Source organism: Episyrphus balteatus, chromosome 4, assembly GCF_945859705.1.
Source record: "Episyrphus balteatus chromosome 4, idEpiBalt1.1, whole genome shotgun sequence".
Lineage (NCBI taxonomy): Eukaryota > Metazoa > Arthropoda > Insecta > Diptera > Syrphidae > Episyrphus > Episyrphus balteatus.
Window position 1 is genome coordinate 67,498,898 of NC_079137.1, and position 20,152 is coordinate 67,519,049.

Here is a 20,152-nt window from a genome sequence, read left to right on the forward strand (position 1 = left end):
AAAAGCGTACGTAGGAAAAGCGTCATTGTGTGAGGTTACACAGATTTTGTATGGTTGAACTTTTGGCAGTTGTCAAAATCGACGGCAAAGCGTGATTGTGTTTCTGCTTTTAATATTCCGAGATCTGCGCGATGTACTTTTGAAATAAAGGTCTCTAAAGAATTGGGATAAGATTAACGAACGAATATAAACAAAAAATTACCAAAGTTTTGTCGAAAATTTAGAAAAAAAAATAAAAAAAAGTTTCTACGTTTGATTAAAAAAAAATCGAAAAAAAATCAGTATAGCTACCTTCAAACTCTTATAACATGGAACGAAGCAACTTAAATTAATGTTTATGGCCTTAAAATGAAGCTTAGATTATACAAATTGTTTTTGGTTTTTTCAAAAAAAAAAAAATGTTTACACCCTTATACCAACGAACGAAACATACTTAAAATACCAAACATACGAAACGTATTAAATACATGAAATATACGAAATGTACGAAGCATACGAAGCATGCGAAAGTAACGAGTAACGATATTATTGATGTGGGTACTAGTATCGAAAGTAACGTATACGTTCTATTTTCGCAATAATTTTAAAAAATTTTAATTTTATTTGAACAGAAATTAATAACCTTTCATCTTACCGGAAGATGCACGAAATTTCCAAAATCTGAGTATGCAGGATGTTGACGCTACTTTTTTTTCAAAAATGAGTTTTCCAAAAAAATGGGTCTGTTAATATATCTATTTTAATACAAAAAATAGATCTATGCAGCTAGCTACAATCAAAACAAGATGGCATTCAAAAAAGTGTTGTTATTAAAAAAAAAGTTTGGGGATTCTATCTTGATGTTTTAATATGTTTCATAAGTTCCACATTTCATTTGGACATTAATGAGATGGATTTAAAAGTTGAATCAAACCTCTTTGAAAAGGTGTTAAGAGGTCCTTTAATTTGATATCATTTTTGCAGTGTGTGTTCATTTTTAGTTAGTTTAGCTTTTTTGAGAAAACTGGGGAAGTGCATTTGAATGTCAAATCTTTGAGCAACAAATTCAAGATTGGAGCAACTAAAGAGCAACAAATTTCTGCTTGCTCAGTTTTTTGGAAATTTCGTAGTGTAGATGCTATATCTTGATTTTTTTTTTTTTTACTTTATCTTCATTTTATTAAGAAAACTGCTTTATTAAGCAGTATCTTTGCGAAATAAGAAGAAAAAACAACAAAATGATTTCTGGGCTACATAAGTTCATAAGTTGGATTCGTTAGAAAAAAAAATTTAGAGTGGAGTTGGAAATTTTTATGTGAATGGATACTTAAAGTTTTTTTGTACTTTACAAAGCCTTTGAATTTTATAAAATCTTGGATGTGTTGAAGTTGTTAATATAAAACTATAATACTTTAAATAAGAAATTTACTTGTTGTATTTTCGATCTCCTATAAAGTTGTAATCAAATATTAAAAATAAACTTTGTATTCGAAATTATATCAAACTATAAAGATCGTTTTTTATTTCATAACGAATTAAGAATTCTTTGGAAACTTACCTAAAAACTATAAAAGGATGTAGCCCAAATCATATAGGTACCTACTGTCAAATCCTATATCCCAAATAGGGGACTTGAATGTAGGCAGAATGTCTCTCGATAATAAATTTGCCTGATGCAAGTTTTTTTTAAGAATTCCAATCGCAATCTATTGAAATTTTATAATTGGGACAAACTTCACATATATATAATTGAATAATTGTATAATCGAATTATAAGGTAATACCCCAAAGAGATGGAATTTTGTCTTGTACCCGTGCTAAGTTTTGTTCGTTGTAAAAGATGAGCCTTTCGTAAATTTAATTCATATAGGTAATTCCTTGCGACTTCAAAAAGTACGGATGAACACTGCAATAATAAAGCCGTAAATGAGAATAATTTTTTTTTTAATTCCTAACCATTGTACTGCTATGTTTAATTTTTACACTAAGAAAGTTCAATTTATTTTGCTAAACTAAAATTAACAGTTCTACTTAGCTTCATCTATTAAAAAAATACACTTTGTACCTAAACTTTTACAAAACTCACACAAAATGAAAATTAACTCCTATAGCATTTTGGTTTGGCTAAAATAAACATAAATTTCAAGCAACCATCTTTCCTTTATCCGGATATAGGTACTAAATTATGAATATGAAATAAAGAAAGTCCTTTGCAAAAAATATTATATAAAAATAATCAACAGAAAAAAATAATGTCTCTTAAAAAAAGATCAATCAATGTAAATAACCCTTCGTTTGTCGTCACAATAAACAAAAAAAAAATAAAACAATTGTCTAAGAATAAGACAAAAAAAAGTAAGATTTATTAGATAAAATATGAATTCTAAATTTTCATGATTTCTGATTCAGTTCCTTTTATTTCCATAAGCCTACATTTCGCTTGGAGGATTATCATATTAAATAAAACAACCTTTTCCTTACCTAACAATATAAAAAACAAAAAAAAAAAAAAAAAAAAAACAAAGTAAATAAAAAAACAATTCTTAAAAAAGGACACATATTTCAGAAAAGGCAGAATAATTTGACATTGAAAATCTGTTCAAGTCCTTTTTTTTGTTCCTTATTTTATGTATAGTTGTTGCTCTTCCTGTGCGATGAGAAATTTTTCAACTGGAGTCCATAAAAGGCTTAACCTATATCTCCTTACTCAACACTATAAAATAAAAAAACAATGAAGACGAATCACCAAAATCCCAAGTTTATAATTCACCGTCTGGATTTATCACTCTAATCCACTTTCATATATTTTCCAAGAAAAATTGTTCTCTTTTTATAAAAAAATAAAAATATGAAAAGGATATTTTTTTTATTGGTGCGCACCACTTGTTGCACGAGGTGTGTCGTTAAGGGAAACACCTAAATCAATTCCAGTGCTGGAAGGTCAATGGTCAATTTGAACGATTGACGTCGCCGTCGTATAAAACTCTTTAACAAAAAAAATAAATAAAAACATACAAAGACTTAAAGGATAAGAACCGAATAAGGATACTTTAACCAAACTCTCATGCTGGATTATGTCTGTGCAGTATAAAATAGAAGCCATGGCATCATCTGGGATTTCAACCAATTCAATAAAGTTTCACTTTCGATTATCCTTTTTCAGTTATTTTTATTTTTTTGTATATCAATTTTATGGCTTATAGCCTGGTGTGAAAAGGATTTTTTTCGATCAAGAATGTTTTTATTTACGGACAAAGAAATAGTTGCGACAAGGCGATTGATTACCAAAGATATTTTCAAAAAACCTTTAGATACGTATTTATTGAATGACCTATGGGCAGTTATTTTTCAACATTCAATACTTCATGAAAGTCCCTAACCAAGAGTAATTTAGAATGTTAAAAATGAAAAGGCTTTAACTGGTTAAAAAAAACTCACCGGAAAAGTAAAATGGCAAAGCATCTTAATTCACTACCTTTTTCCAATTTTGGTGCTGAAATTAAAAAGGATATTTTTAATTAAGACTCCTTTTGATTAATTTTCACGTTTATGTAATGCCTTGTTGTTAGTTACCTTTACGTGGAATGTATACAAAAATGACATGAATTATATTTCTATCCATGATTCTGACAGTGAGATGCACTTTGTAAGTTGTTCGAAAATGAAAAGCTCTGGATTCATATCTGTTATTAATTTTTTTCCATGCATCCTTTTTTTTTTCTTCTGAAAAAACTATATACGACAGAGGCAAACACAAATATTTTTTATTATAAAACTTTTTCACTTCTGTGGGTAAAAGTTTCTGACATTGAAATAAATAAAAAACTACAACAAAAAATGCAAACACATTTTGTGCAGAAATTAAAATGCCTTGGATGATGGGTTAATTTTGTTGGTTTTCTTTTTTGTGTTGCATTGAATGTGTCTAAAAAAAAAAAAAAAACAAAAAAAAAATGTTTTATTATTTAATAAAAAGTACGAACATTAATTTTAAGGGAAAGCTTTTGCTTCATTCTCAATCGTAGAAATGTTTTAAAAAGATATCCAGCTGTGGTTATTCACCAGAAGAGTTAAATTGAAAATTTTCCAAATAATTCAGAACAATGCAGGTGTTTGCAAATCAATTTTAAAGTTTTAAGAATTTTAATTTCAATCATAATTAAAATTATATTCAGGAATGACGGTTGTTTTAATGGTTTTAAAATATTTATTTTATAAACCATAAAAAATCATTAAAATTATTAAATTTAATAAATTTAAATGAAATTAAATTAAGTTATATAAAAATAAACAACATAAAAAATTAAATAGAATAGAATAAAACAAAACTAAGATAAAAATAGATAAAAAAAAAACAATTTTGGAAAACAAAAAATAAAATATTTTTTTTATAAATTCAAATTTATTTAAATCTTTTATGATTTTTTACATAAAAGTATTTAATATTCTTAGCATATTTTACCATTTGTATTTTTTGAAAGGTCTTTTAATTGAATGAATGAGATGTGTATATTTTGCAGGCTGGTATGGAAGCATTAAGAAGTTAAAATGCTAAATTAAAGCAGTATTAAAAATAAGTAACATGCTGTAAGGTTGTTGGCGGCAAAATAAATATTCCTTGTCTCATGCCAGAAAAATGGGTTTTTAACATAGATTGTATTGCTGCTTCATATAAAAAAAGTAGAAGTTTTCGAATACATCTTGCGCCCGAATAAAAATGGAATTCCGCCGCACCACCGCTGCACCACGTCCGCACCATGATCAAAAATTATATTCTCTTACTTATACAAATGTTTAAGTTGACTTCAAAGTTATTTTGACTTGAGCAACAAATTGCAAGTTCGGTTAAGGCTTTGGACTTCTAATTGTAAGTGCTCTGGATACTGGTTCCAATTTCCTTCTCGTCGGTAGTTTTTTTTTTATTTTTCAATTATCAAAAATTATGTATCATGGTGCAGCGAATTTTTCATACAAAATGAAATGGTGCGGAGGTGGTGCACTGAGATTTTCCGCTAAACGGCGGTGGTGCAGCTAGGGTGCGGCGGTCAAGAATTCTTTTTTCTTTTTTCAATTTCAATTTCTATTTTTACTCGGGTGGTTAGAAGGAAATGAGTAAAACATCTGCAAGTCATTTTTGAACATTGTTTCATGTAGCCATTAACCATTGGAGAAGCAAGTGGCTTCATTTAATACCCCATTTGTCAAATTGCGCTTAGTAGTTTTGGGGTTATGATTTCACAGATGAACAATATATATATTCATACAGGTCAAACGCAGACCCTTTTTTTGGCTTTGTTGCAGTATTGTGAAAAAAATTTAAAACAAAATTGGCAACAAAAAAACGGACATTTATACTCTTTATAATAATTATATTGAAGGAAATGGAAATGCACAGTGTTGCCAGAGTAAAAAAAACTTGTAACCTCAAAAAAATAAATTAAAACAAAAATCGGTAAGATGAGAGATTAAAAATTGTTTCCTAGTAACTCTTTAAAATAATATATAGAAGAATTAGTAGTTTTTCTTGTTAATTTAAAGAAGCAACAAACAATGATACAAATTTGAATTTAATAGTGATTTTGAATAAAATTGAAAATTGAAGAGCTATAAATATACATTGGACACTAAAAGTTTATTTCTTCTCTCAGGATTTGTTTTCTGCTTAATAACTTATCCTTATAGGTACTTCCCCGGTTCCTGGTACCAAAAACTTCTTATAACAAATTTACACTTCCGTGCACACCTGAACTTTTAACTAACTTCAACTTTAATGAATAATTCATGTTTTAAGCTTTTGAAAATTTTACTTCCTTCAGTGTAGAATATTTCTTCGAATTGATTGTAAGAATTAACAAAACAAAAATTACACACCTGTTCCTTAAAATATTTCTGTTCTTTTCATAATAATTTGTATGAAAGTTACCTTCACTTTTAGTTTTCCAAAAAAAAGTGTTCCTTCAACTTTTCTAGTACCTCTTTTAAACTAAATGTTCATGTTTAAATGCGTCTTGGATGCAAAATAAACAGACGTGACCTTTTATTTAAATGAAAAGTTTTTGGCGTTTCTCATAAATTCGATATTATTCAATCCAACAACACTAATGGTTTGAAAAAGAAAAAATTAAAGAAATTTTACACTCTTTTCCATTAGGGATTTTAGATAGCGTGCAAACAAATTTTCCAGAACTTTCTATAAATATTTTCTTTTAATTTCTATCAAACTTTAGAGTTGTGAAAATAAAATAAAAAAAAAGAAATATCCATTTTATATCGAAAAATAAGAAGAAGCTTTTACCATTTACCTGGGCTAAAATACAAAATGAAAATAGCCTAACGACCGACTAAGACGAAGAAGTGAAAATGTTTTCAGGTGATGGCATCCTTCGAAATAGGAAAATGTTTCTGTCAAGGTGATTAAAGTTATCCAAAACTTCTATTTTATATAATCTTTTATTGTAGGAAGAAGGATTTGTTGAAAGGTTTCTTTCTATAGAAAGAGATGAAATTACATTTCTCAAGTAATTTCATGTTTTAAGGATTACTGTGGGGAGATTTTAAGGTTCAAGGAAGAAAGGAACTTTTGTGCAATGGAAAACTTTAAGACGATTTACTGGCAGAACAAATAATTAAAAGTTTGTTTTGGTCAGAAAAAAAAGTAGGAAATACATGTTCCTCTGCAGATTTTTTTTTTTAACTTAAAACTTAAAAATTCGAAACTATTGGGTTGGTTTAAATTTCATTTAGATTGATTGAATAGTTGTGTGATGAAAACCTTATCCTGACATCAAAGAAACTTTTGTGTTTAATTCATGAATAGAGCATAAAGAGACCTTTCTTTTGATGTCTTACTCGAAGGATTTGGAGAAAAAATTATAAAATGCATTTTTTTTCACATTGGATTTTTTTCGAAGTTCTGAAAAAAAGTTTTTTTTCGGTTTCATTTATAAATACAGCGGTTTTGACTTGAATACATAGACGTTTTTTATGAATCACTCGATGGATCGAGGAAATTTTTCGAAATTAATTTTTTTTCGGAAAAGGAGTTTTTTTCGAAAATCAAAAAAAAAGAAGATTTTTAGGTTTCATTTATGAAAAGAGCTTCAAAATACCTTTCTTTTGATGTCTTACTCGATGGATTTGGAGGAAAAAATTTTAAAATGCATTTTTTTCGACAATTGGTTTACATTGGATTTTTTTCGAAGATCTGAAAAAATTGTTTTTTCGGTTTCATTTATTAAACCGACGTTTTTCTTATGACTCACTCGAATGAATCGAGGAAATTTTTCAAAATTAATTTTTTTTTCGGAAAATTATTTTTTTTTTTTCGAAAATCAAACAAAAAAAAACATTTTTTGGCTTCATTTATGAAAAGAGCTTCAAAATACCTTTTTTTTATGTCTAACTCGATGGATTTGGAGGAAATTTTTCAAAATGCATTTTTTTCGGCAAAGGGTTAACCTGGATTTTTATCGAAAATTCATAAAAAAAAGAAAAGATTTTTGGGTTTCATTTATGAAAAGATCCTAATTAGACCTTTATTTTTAAGTTTTAGTCGATCGATTTGGAGGAGAAATGTCTTTTTTTTTAGAAAATAAAAAAAATTTGTTTTTGTTTATTTTTTTGAAAATGTATTTTGTTTAGACAAGGGGTAATTTGGATAATTTTCGAAAATATAAAAAATACAAAATTGTAATTTTTGAACCATATTGTATTGGCATTTTCACTATAAACTCATTTCCTTTAACCAAAGCTTGTTTCAAGACTTTGGTCCGAAAATAAAAATGTGTATGTCAATAATCTATATTTATATAGTCTACATCTACCTTCACCTAATTCACTGATTGTTTGTACAGCATTTGAAATCCTATTATGTTCCAGATTTATCCAATTTTCTGGTTGTAGCAGTATCATGATTGCTTCAATTCAATTTAATTCCACATAAATCTTTGTTTGAGAGTAAGGAATTATACAGAATAGAGAATTGCACAAGAATTTGATGTAACTTTTTGATTTAGGAATCAAAAGATACATACCTACACACAGAAGCTATTAAGCAAAGCGATGATTACAATTATTCACATACCCACTATTCTATACTATACAATACACACACATACTTGTTGTAATCGTAGAAAGCACTGTTTTGTAGTCGTCCTTATTTAGTTCAGGATCTGTTGCTGGAAATATAGTATCCAATTAAAGGTAGATGTTTTGTGTATACATTTTACAGTGAAACTCAATTATAAGGAAGCTTTCTTCAAGAATAAAAATTCAAAACTTTTATTCCTCAAAAGAAAACTCTTTAAGATTTTGACTTAATTCTCAGAAACGAATTAACCGATTTTGATTTTTGATTTTGATTACTTAAAAAATTAAGAATTTTCTCATATGGTTAACATACTCAGGTTTGACTGTACTTTTTGATATATTCACCCCAAAGAAATAAAAAAATGTTGTTAGTTCTTGTCATTAATTAGAAAAGTTGTTTGTATTAGTGTAATAGATGATAAATGTGTGTGAGTACATGAACGGAGCATATGTTTGTGTTTGTGTTTTGGTGGAAAATGTTTTTGTGCCTGTAAGACAATTTAGCCAACCTGAGTTAATGACCCTAAAAATAGAGTACTTTGCTAAGATTAAAATAAATGGCCTCTTGAAAAGGACACAAGGTACTAGAAAATCTCGTTAATTTAAGAATTATAGTTACATATATGAATGCCCACATAATTGTGTGGAAGTGACAGTATTAATTTCATATAAAACAAAACAAAAAAAAATAAAAAGAATTTAGATTTATAGTTCTTTTTGCCTGTCTCTTTTGGCGTAAGAAATTGTAAAAATATTTGTAAACAATTTGAAATTTTGTTCTATACTAGTTTATATAAAAAATTATGGCTTCCCAACTCTGTCATATTTCAAAGTCTGAAAAATTTAAACAAAATAAAGTGCACGCCTGAATTTTTCGTGTTTGGCCTTGTGCTGAAAAGCATCTTTATATTTGTTGTCTATCTGAAATGTGTAGACTTTTAGTCAATTTTTTATAATTTACATATCGCCTAATTAAACTATTATCATTTTAGCGATGATCAAAAAAGGTGACCAAAACTATTTGTTTTTTTTTTTTTTTAATGAAAAAGGTTCAAAATAAGTGTAATTAATAAATACAAAAATTTCCTACCTTATTTTACAATTTTTACAATTTGTATAATAAACCAATAACATATTTCAATATAAAAAAGTTACACATACGCCACAGTGACCTGCAGTTGGGACGCAAACAAATTTATTGCTGACTAAACAATTACACCAGTTCACCTTAGTTGACTATTGCATAAGTTCAAAAATTTGGACCATTAAGTATGTAAAGTATTTTTAACCCACTAACCCATGCAGAAAACAAATCATATAACAAAATGGCAGAAGTTAATGGAACTTTTTATTTTTTTGCCTGATAAGAAAATATACCTACCGCGAAAATTGTAGTAGGTACTTAATTTTAAGGTACCAAATGCTACTTTTTTATGTTAATTTTTCTTTTTTATTCGTGAAAATAACACTTTGAACCCTCAATTTATATGATAAAAATTAAAAAAAGAAAATAGCTTGATTGAAAAATAATATGCTTTAAATAAAGTCAATACCTTTATATTAAAAAAAAAACTCTTCAAATAAAAAAACACAAAAAATGCACCTTATAAATAAACACCTTTTAACAATAAACAATAAATGCTTACTATTGTTACGAGAAAATCAGTTTTTGTAGCACTTGCAGATAATTTTTAAAAGTTCCACTTAAGTCAGGCCAGTGGAGACATTTTGAAAAAAATTAATTAGTATTTATTCGCAAAAAAAAAAATGTCTTAAATTCTAAAAAACTGCAAACTAGCATTTTATTTAAACCTTCACTCTCAAAATTTGCAGTGGTCTCTAAACTCTTAGACTGTTAAAACGAAATGTGGTTATCAAATTTATAAATAATCATATTAAATGACTTCAAAAGCAGTGAAAGCCTAGGAGAAGTATTGTTGTTCACTGCTGCTGAAAACCAATCTGACTACAGCCACAAGAATTTATAACGTTAAACTTAAACAAAAGTTAATTAAAAAAGATTTCAACACTTCATTATTAATATGACTTTTTCCGCCAGCTGTCGTAAAATTGTAAATAAAAATAAAAAAAAAAAAAATACGATCTATAGCTGCACTTTCACTCTGCACTTTATGAAAAATTAAACTTTCAATAAAATGGATAATATTAAAAAAAAATAAAAATCGGCTTCTTTTCATGAAATCATTAAAATTTAAAATAAAGTTCAAACAAAAAACGGAGCTATCCATTTACTTAAAAAAAAACTTCCTTCGTTATCATTATAAAAATAATTAAAAAACAAAATTTTCCTCCCATCCCACAATTTTTTTTGTCAAAAGGATTTCTTTTAAAGCAAACAAAGCAAAAAAAAAGGGGGACAAAAAAAAAACAAATTGCGGAAGTTCAATCAAGCTATAAAGTAAAACCCAAAAAAAAATAGGTATTGCTATCAAAAAAAAAAAAAAAAAAAAAAAAAAAAAAAAACAAAATCCTTCTTGTTTAAGGGTGTTATTTTTATAAATCAAGGATATCCTCTTATCATTTTGCCCCATCCTTCAATCAAACAACCATGCAATAGATTTTCAATAAAAAAATGATTCATAGGTCTAACAGAATATAGATATACAAGTCAACTGACATAATCATCTGATTAAATGTTTGAGGTTTATATTAATGTCAACCTTACAAAAAAGGAATCTATCATAATGTGACCAAAAAGAGCAAAAATTGTAATTAAAAATACATTATAGTAAAATCGTTTTGAACATTCAAAAAGGACATAGAATTTGTTTACATTTTTTTCGTTGTTGTAATTATTCCATATTGAATACAAAAAAAAACACGTGAATAGTTCTAAAAAATCACATGTTTACTTTGTTTTGATTCTCTCCTTTATCAAATTCACCGAAAAATCAAGGACCTGCGCAAAAGGACTCTCTTCAAATTTTATACCAATTGAAAAGCTTTTTTTCATAACAAAGTATATCTCACAAAATGTATTTTAACATCATTCAAGAAACTAAAAGAAATCAGTTGTTTCTTCGCTTTTGCTAAAATAACACGTATACGCCCGAGTGTCCCCATCGGTTAAATATAAAGTGAATACAAAATATCTTAGAAAGCAAAAAAAAAAAAAAACAAATCCTTCTCGTAGGGATTTTCTCGTGAGTTATACAGAGTGTCAGAAGTGTGCAGATAATTTATCAGCAAGTCTATTCTCCTCATTCAAGATCAAGAATCATAAGGAATTCGAATCCAAAAGAAAGAAAGAAAATAAATTATTCAAAGAATAACGTCCTTTTTTGTTGTGAAAATCTTTTTAAGAAGTAGATTTCTTATCTTACCACATAACATTTATATAATTCAATTTACGAAAGCAGATACCTTTTCCCCTTTTTGTTTTGCCTAGCGGCTTATTGGAAGACCGTATTATCGCTGCTTGGGACAAAAAAGGATACTTATAATCCGGTAAGTCATTTCATATAATTTTCCACTACCACAGTTTTGTATTTAATTTTATGAGCATCGACCAACTTTCAGTCAGAAGGAGTAAAACAAACCAGACCTTGTTTAATCGTTTGTAAAAAAAAAGAAATATAAAAAATATCAAGGACACGTTGGAATGCTTATTACGATTTAATATCCATTAAGGATATATCCGATTTCAATGTTATATATTATTTTCCTGTTTGTTGCTTATATTTTTGTCGATTGCAAGCAAGCCATATTGTTTTCTGTCACTCCCTCATTCTGTGCAATCATGCATGGATACAAGGATGAATTATATTTTTACTATCCTGAATTTTTACGCAGAAAAAAAGGAATTATATCACACTTAAGCTATTCCTCTTCGAATGCATAATAAAATAATATTTTTTTTTGCCATTAAATACATATTTCCGATGAGTTGTGGGTAAAAAGTAATTCAAGATAAAAATGAATTTTTTATTTATTTTAATAAATTTTTAAATAAAAATTTAATCTTTGAATGTCATTTTATCTGAATCATCATTTTATTTTTTATAAAATCAATTTCAATTTTATAAATTGAAAAATTGAGTTGAATTGAAGGTTTGCACTTCAATTTGATGAAATAAATTTGAAAACAGGTGGTTGACAATAGTTTATGTCGTCCTTTGCTTTTTTTTTTCCTTAAGGTTACATTGAAAACATTTTATTTCTTTCGGAAAATGTGTGTATATACGAAATACTAAGAATTTCTTTCTTGGAATAACAAAAATTGTTGAAAGTCTTTTTACGGGAAGGACATTCTTGAGATTCTAAGAAAATTCTATATCGAACAATGTGACTTTTGTACGCAAGAGATTTGGTTCAGTTCAGATGGAATGTGAGTGACCCGAAGAATGAGTTTATGGAATTTATGAGAACATCTGTTGCGTATGGCTTGAGAAGATGATTTTAAAGCTTTTATTGAAATTAATTTCGTTAATTTTTTTTATATTTTTTTTTATAATTCCAATTTTTATGGCTTTCTAAGTGATTTCTTTCTTAGTAAATTACTAAGAGTAAAATGCAAGGGTTTAAGTTTCTTGTGGTAAGAAGTGTCATTTTAATTGCTGGTTTTTTTTTTATAAAATTTTATGATTCTAGATTTCGTTATTAAAACTCAATGAAGTAATTTTCGAAAACAAGCGAATTAGAAAGTTACTTTTTTTCGCGCTAATTTTAGAAAATTAATTTATTAAGTTTACTGGTTATGAGTTTGCTTTGAACAGGCTTAAGAATTATTGTAAAAAATACAAGTTTATTTATTATTCAGATTTTTGAAAAAATCTAAGGGCGAGAAAAAGAAAACCAAAAGTTTTTTATAAGGTCTGGTTCCTGAGATATTTACACACGGTTAAAAATTCTGTCGAAGTTTAGTTATCTTTACTTGTTCTATATAGGGCAAGTATTGGTTTCGTTTTAATTAAAACCAACATTACTATGATGAAGAAGATAAAAAAAGTGGTTTTCGTCATGCAGTCCGTCGGCGTGCGTCGTCGTTCAGTGCGTCCATTTGTAAATTGAGTTAGGGCCTAAACAGATGGATGAATTTGCTTGAAACTTAGTAGAGATAATTTTTACGTAATTATTTAGACCCGTTTTTTGTTTTATTTTTTTAATATGTCCTTTTTAACGCATATGTATCTCTCCCATATAACGTTTTCGATGTATTGCAATTTTCTCGAAAACGGCTATAACGATTTCGATTAAATTTGGTGTACGTAATAGTCTTAGTAATTCTAATAAAACTGCACTTATAGTTTTTCTAAAAAAATTCGAGAACGAAAATATGGCGTTGCCGTTTTTGCAAAATTTGATACATATATTTTTTAGTTAAGATCGTACTGCCTAACTACATTTTTCATACTTCGGAGTTATAGAGGAAAACACAAAATCAAATTTCGCAATTTGTATATAAAAATGAAAGAATTTTCTGACTTGTTTAGAGACCTAGGCTAAAAAAATAAATGAGAATAAGTCTGAGACAATGCCCTAACTCCAAATATGCAAACAAATCAAAATCGAAAATTTTGAACTTAGGGCCTTTACGAGATTATAGGCAGCGTATATTTCATCAAAGACTTAGCCAATTTTATTCAAAATTTACAGACAGATATTTCTTATCATTTGAAGTGTAAAATTTAAACAAAAAATTTATATATAAAATAAGTTTTTCAGAAAAAAAAATTTAATTGAATTTGTTTAGCTTTGATTTATTATTATATTTTTTTTTTTTTCAAAACTTAACCAAAATCTTTGATTACAATAACTATTTGCGATGTATATACTTTGAACCACAAGAGCAAGTACATGCGATCCAGTCGTGCATTTTAGTTTTATATACCTACCTCAATCTAAAAATTTTAAAAATGAGATTTTTTTAGTAAAAGATGGGAAAAAGTAACATTGAGAAAGTTTCCAAAGCAAACATTATTTTCAAAACCATAAAATAAACTATATTGGCGGTGGACACGCATTTTTATACAAAATTGAATTAATTTGCTCAAAAAAAAAAAAACTCGAGTCAATTATTCTGATCCTACAAAAATTAATTATTGTGTAAATAGGGCTTTAATATTTTAAATTTGAAACTATTGATTTTTTCTTTAAAATAAATTTTTTTAAAGTGTCACACCCGTTACAAAAATATGTCACACCCGTTTAATTTTTAAAATGCTTGGTTACTGTAAACGTTATTAAATCTCCTTTCATACTAAAAGCGATATTTACGCCTTTTCATTAAAAAAATGTACAATATGGCTTCTTCGTTTTTCTAACGTCACACCCGTTACATCTAATTTTAATAGTTTTTGATGTTGTAAAATAGGTTAAAAAATGTTATTTCTTGATGCTATAAAATACTTTATTTATTGAATAATGAATAGAGTACACTAATTAGGTAACTGTGTCATTATATCCCTTAGGTACAATATAATGGAAATTCTTACCTTTTATTGAACAAAAATTGAAAAGCAATATTCTGGAAACAACATAATAGAAGGTTTATACAAACTTTAATCGAGGTATGAATTTCAATACTTTACTAGTGTATGATTTATATTATTTGGAAAAGTTGAAATCATCAGCACCTTCACCTTCACCAAGGAAATTAAGTAATAAAAACCATTATCTTGTTTACCAAATGAAAACACTCAATGAAAAACTTTAGAGCTTAAAATAATTTCGGGTTTTGGGAAAGAGGTATAAGACACCTCCAAAAAGAATCTTTGTTCTCTATTGACTAAGAAGAATATTATCACAACAAAAACATTACTGTTAAAGAAAGAGCCAAATTCTCCTATGTTGAAGTTATGCTGGGACAAAAAGTACTGAAATGTAAAAGTGTACCAAGTTCTAAAGCTTGGCTTTAAATTTGTATAAATAAAATGTTTATTGTTTGCTTGGCAATTTTTCAATTAGCTTTAAAAATCGGTAATTTTAAGAAAAATTGTCAAGAGCACAATCAACATTTTATGTATACAAATTTAAAGCCAAGCTTTAGAACTTGGTACACTTTTACATTTCAGTACTTTTTGTCCCAGCATAACTTCAACATAGGAGAATTTGGCTTTTTCTTTAACAGTAATGTTTTTGTTGTGATTTCACTACTTTTTGCAAGGTATAGCTATAGAACTTAAAATCTCTATAATTGATGAACACTCAGAGAAAATGGGCGGTTACCACGATCCTTGTCTTAAATTCTAAAATTCTCAAATTTTAATTTTTTTTTTGTTTAAACTACCAGGTCTACCATTCTACCAACTTTTAAGGTTTTACGACAGTTAGAAATGCTCTATAATATTTGATAAAAATTCAGCAGAAATGGGCGGTTGCCACGCCCCCTATCCAAAATTCTCAAATTTAAAATTTTTTATTTGGTATAACTTACAAGCTTTACCATTCTACCAAATTTCAAGATTCTACGATAATCAGAAGTGCTCTATAATAATTGATGAAAATTCGGCGAAAATGGGCGGTTACCACGCCCCCTGAATTGAAAATCTCAAATTTTCAATTTTTTCCTTTGTTTACACCGCAAGTCCTATCACCATGTAAAATTTCAAGTTTCTACGATAGCGGGAAGTTCTCCATAATTTTGATGATCTGTCAGTGAGTCAGTGAGTCAGTTACGGTTTTCGCGATTTTTGAAGTCCTATATCTCAGAAACTACTCATCGTAGGAAGCTGAAATTTTGTGAGGAATTTGGGTTCGGCCAGCTCAACAAATGTAGTGAGTTTGAATATTCTGGCGTCTTTGGTGTGGAAGTTAGAGTGGGGTCGAAAATGGCCTGAGTTGTTTCCTGTAAATAAGGGTGTAGTGCCAAAGTTGCTAGAGAACTTGGCTGGGCACTACCGTGCCCCTTGATTATTATTTTTTTCTTAAATTTAAATTTTAACTTTCAGAATGCCAGAGTCTTCACTTAAAAATTTCCCATAAATCCTTTTGAAGCTTTCATCCGCATTATTTGTCTTTTGAGTAGGTATCAAGATACGTTCCAACAGATTTTCATCCCTTACAACTTACTAACTAAAAGTTTTTATAAAAAGTTTCTTTTACTTTACGTACTATTGTTAAAAAAGACTGATTCCCATCTTTCCTCCTTAAGCCACATTATGTCCTAGTCCTCTATATCTACTTGAAGAAATCATAAACTTATTCAATTTTAAAAAGATCGCAACACAGAGTCTTACCTTGAACTTCAAAGACAAAAGAACAATGTAGCGGAAATTTCTCAAATATCCGGAAAAACACTCTCCAGATACCGACATTTTGTTTAAAGAAATGAAAAAAAAAAAAACTTTCTCTTGGTGCTTTCTTTCTTCTTCTGTACTTATTGTCTCGCGTCATGCCTTGTGACACTTGAGAAACTTTTTGTTCCACCCCATCACCTTTGCCCTGAGACTGAGACTATGCATTGTTAATTTTCTTCCGGCGGCGTTTTTTCTGTTTTTTTTTTTTTTTTTGTATTCATTTTGCATTTATTTTCGTCGTCTCCTTTTCTACTTCCAAACACACCCACTTAACACAGTCAGAATTCAGGACACACACACACAAAACAAGGACGTGCAGTGTGTGAAAACCATTTTCACGTGACAAGATAAAAGGTGTCAAGTCAACCCAGAAAACAAAAAAGAAAGACGACACGATGACGTGATTCGCGAATGTGCTGCTAAGGATCTTATTTCCTTTTGAAAAAAAAAATAATACAAACATCCTGGAAAAAAAAATCGAAAAGAATTGAAATTCAATATCTTTATTGATTGTTCTTTTTTAAAAGATTGAAATTTATATTCAAAGTTGTCTTTAGCCCTGCTGCGATACAAGTTCGTCCTTAATTGGGTCATTAAGCAGCGGAAGGATCTACTTATGTTCACTTGAAATTCTCGGAATAGAATAGAAATGCCTATGGATGAAAATTTATCTATACCGATGACTAGATAATATACAAATGTAAGCCTTTAGGCTAAAAAACCCCATTTTTGTATACGGAAATGTTTAAAAAAAATCACATTCAACTTTGTGCCTTTAAGACAGACAGAGGAGGAGAAAGATGTCCTTTATTCGGAATTTATTCTCCTGATTTATTCATGTTTGGCTTTGCCTTTAGCGATAATCGTTAGGTTTATCTGGGAAAAAAAGACTAGAAAGGGTTGTTATTTTTCTATAACTAGGGTGGGGATAGGTATATGAATCACAAGGACGAAAAAATCCTTTTTTTTTTTTTCAAATCCATAAAAATAAACTTTACATTTTTTTTACTTTAAAATTTAAATTTAATATGAAAAGTGAAAAATATAATTCAATCAATCTTTTGATTGTGGTTTCACATTTTACACCTTTTTAAACTATTTTACCAAATTTAAGGATATAGGTAAATTCATTGCAAAATTATGTAACTGTGATGTATACGATTAAATGTGCGTGTTTTTGTATTTTTTTTTTTTACTTTGTAGTTGCACACGTTCGACCTCAATAAATACAAATTTATTTAATGACATAAAAGTAAAATTGCGTGGTTGTTAAATTTTAAATGAAAGCTATAAACTTTTGATGGAAGTTTAACGAGGGATTTTAAATGACAGTAAAAAAAAAATAAATATTTCAAACAAAAAAAAAAACTTGTAAAAATATTTTAATCGAGAGATGACACTTCAAAATTGTATTTCAACTTTGAACATGAATTATTATCATTATTTGCGTGTAAAACCAATTTTTTTTTATTTTGTGGATTTTTTTAAGGATAAACATTTTCAACTCAAGCGAATGCTTTTTATTATTTATGGTTTTTGTTTGGAGGGATTAATGTTCATAGGACTTATGTATACTTAAAATAATCATCAAATTAAATATTTGTTTTGTTTTTGTTGGAATTTTGTGTAGCCGCATTTATTCAGAATGCATATCCTGGCATTTTGACAGGAGATTATATTTTTTAATAGTTGCAATTGATGGGTTTTTGTTTTATTATTTTTTTTTAAGTGGAAATGATCAATAAATATTTATACATACATAATTTGCATGTGTAGATAAACTTGTCATGTTTTATGACTTTAATTAGGTTAAGCCAATTTTAAAATAATTTTTTTTTAATTTACCACTTCATATAACCAAGTCTTTTGTTTGGAGATTTTTTAAGTGTATATCAATAAATTCACTTTTTTTGGAAAGTCTGCTGTTTAAGGATTTTTTTTACCAAATCAAATTTTAAAATCTACGAACTCTTCAAAATTGGATCTAATAACAAATGCATTAAAACTTTCCACTTTCCTTTAAAAACACAATTTGAGTTGTCTTAAAGAAGATTTCATCATAGCTTAATCCGCTTTTAAAATTTAGTCAAAAAGAGGTTGTCTGTAAAGCCGGTTTACGGACGCTGATTTTACGTGATAACGTCGTCAGAAAACAGGTTGTGTGCTTTTGTTTAAAATGAGTCAATTGAAGCGTTTACTTTTTTTCAAACAATCATAATTTAGAAGAAAAAGCTAAAAAATTATACCTTTTTTATTTTCTCATTATATTAATTTTTTTATTTTAAAAGCTTACAAAAAAAATTATGCAATTTAAAAGCCAAGTATTTCTTTTTAAGAATAAAACCATTTTTAAATTTTTACAATGCGCAAAAAGTATAAAAATAATTTATTGAAAACAATCATTTTCATCAAAAAAAGCAAAAAAAAACAGATTTTTTATCTTCTCACGTCATTAATTCCATTTTTTTTCCATAACAACCTATACAAAATTTTATACCATCTGAAAGCTTATTGTCTTAGCTCAAAATATATATATATATATCGATCAGGTCTATGAGACATCTACAAAAAGAGCTAGAATTTTTTGAACTCGATAAAATTTCATTAAAAAAAAAACATTTATTTTTATGTTCTCAGGCTATGGAATCAATTTTTTTGTTTGACAACCTATAAAAAAAATTGTATACCACGTGAAAGCTTATTGTTTCACCTTTCATATGACATATCAATCTCATTTCAAAGATGCCTACAAGAGCAGTTAGAATTTTTTAAGGTCAACCATGTCGAATTTCCAGACTGAGATTACTGTACTTTCCACACTGGTGGCTTTTCGGGGGACAACCGATCTCCACTGGTGTTTTGAGGTTTTTCGCAAGTTTCTTGATTTAACATTGTGTAGCTTGTACTTAGTCTACCGTTATGTGTGACACCAAATGAAAGGTAATTTTATCAGGATGCTCATAAAAGTTTAATAAAATTTCTATCTGCTCTTGGTCGAAAGTTATAACCTGTTAAATTCTAAAATTTTATTTTACCGTTATCTCAAAATTGTGTTTACGAAAATGATTGAAACTTCGCACACATATAGTCGTAGTCATGATCTATCATTACTTCATTTTATTCCTGTTTCTATTAAAGAAAAAAAGATAAAAATAAAAAACCATGAAAATCGGTAAAAAAAACGTGTTTTTTAAAAACTTGTTTCTTCCGTTTTTCAGTCAAAACCAACTAAACGATTCCAATTTTTTTGCACATCTATGAATAAGGCCAAAACCTACACGTCCTATAAGTTTGAGATTTTTTGAACGCTCCAAAAAAAAAAAACTAAAAATCAAAAATTACCCAAAAATACCCCTAAAAAAAACAAGGTGTTTTTCAAAAATTCATAAATCGAAACGCAGAGTGTTGGAAAAAAATCCGTATCAGATGCCTAATTTTTTTTCCCTCATCTTTCAAATCAAAAATTACCCAAAAATACCCCTAAAAAACAAGGTGTTTTCCAAAAATTCATATTTCGAAACGCAGAGTGTTGGAAAAAAATCCGTATCAGATGCCTAATTTTTTTTCCCTCATCTTTCAAATCAAAAATTACCCAAAAATACCCCTAAAAAAACAAGGTGTTTTTGAAAAATTCATATTTCGAAACGTAGAGTTTTGGAAAAAAATCCGTATCAGATGCCTAATTTTTTTTCCCTCATCTTTCACCTGGCATCTTTAGAATTGTCAAAAAAAATTTTGCTTTATTCAAAATCATCATTTTGTCATAGCCCAAACACGTGTACAACGTTCAAACAAAACGTTATAGCTTAGTTTCAAAATTTTTTAGA

General features: G+C 28.1%; 1 protein-coding gene across 1 annotated transcript in view; it reads left to right on the plus strand.

Annotated features, from left to right (window-relative positions):
• The first annotated feature begins 11,114 nt into the window (after positions 1–11,114).
• Positions 11,115–20,152, plus strand: part of LOC129918216 (uncharacterized) — a 79,364-nt gene continuing 70,326 nt past the window's right edge. Inside the window, exon 1 of the mRNA XM_055998618.1 lies at positions 11,115–11,535. The gene's annotated coding sequence lies outside the window, so the exon portion shown is untranslated. The remainder of the gene's footprint in view (positions 11,536–20,152) is intronic.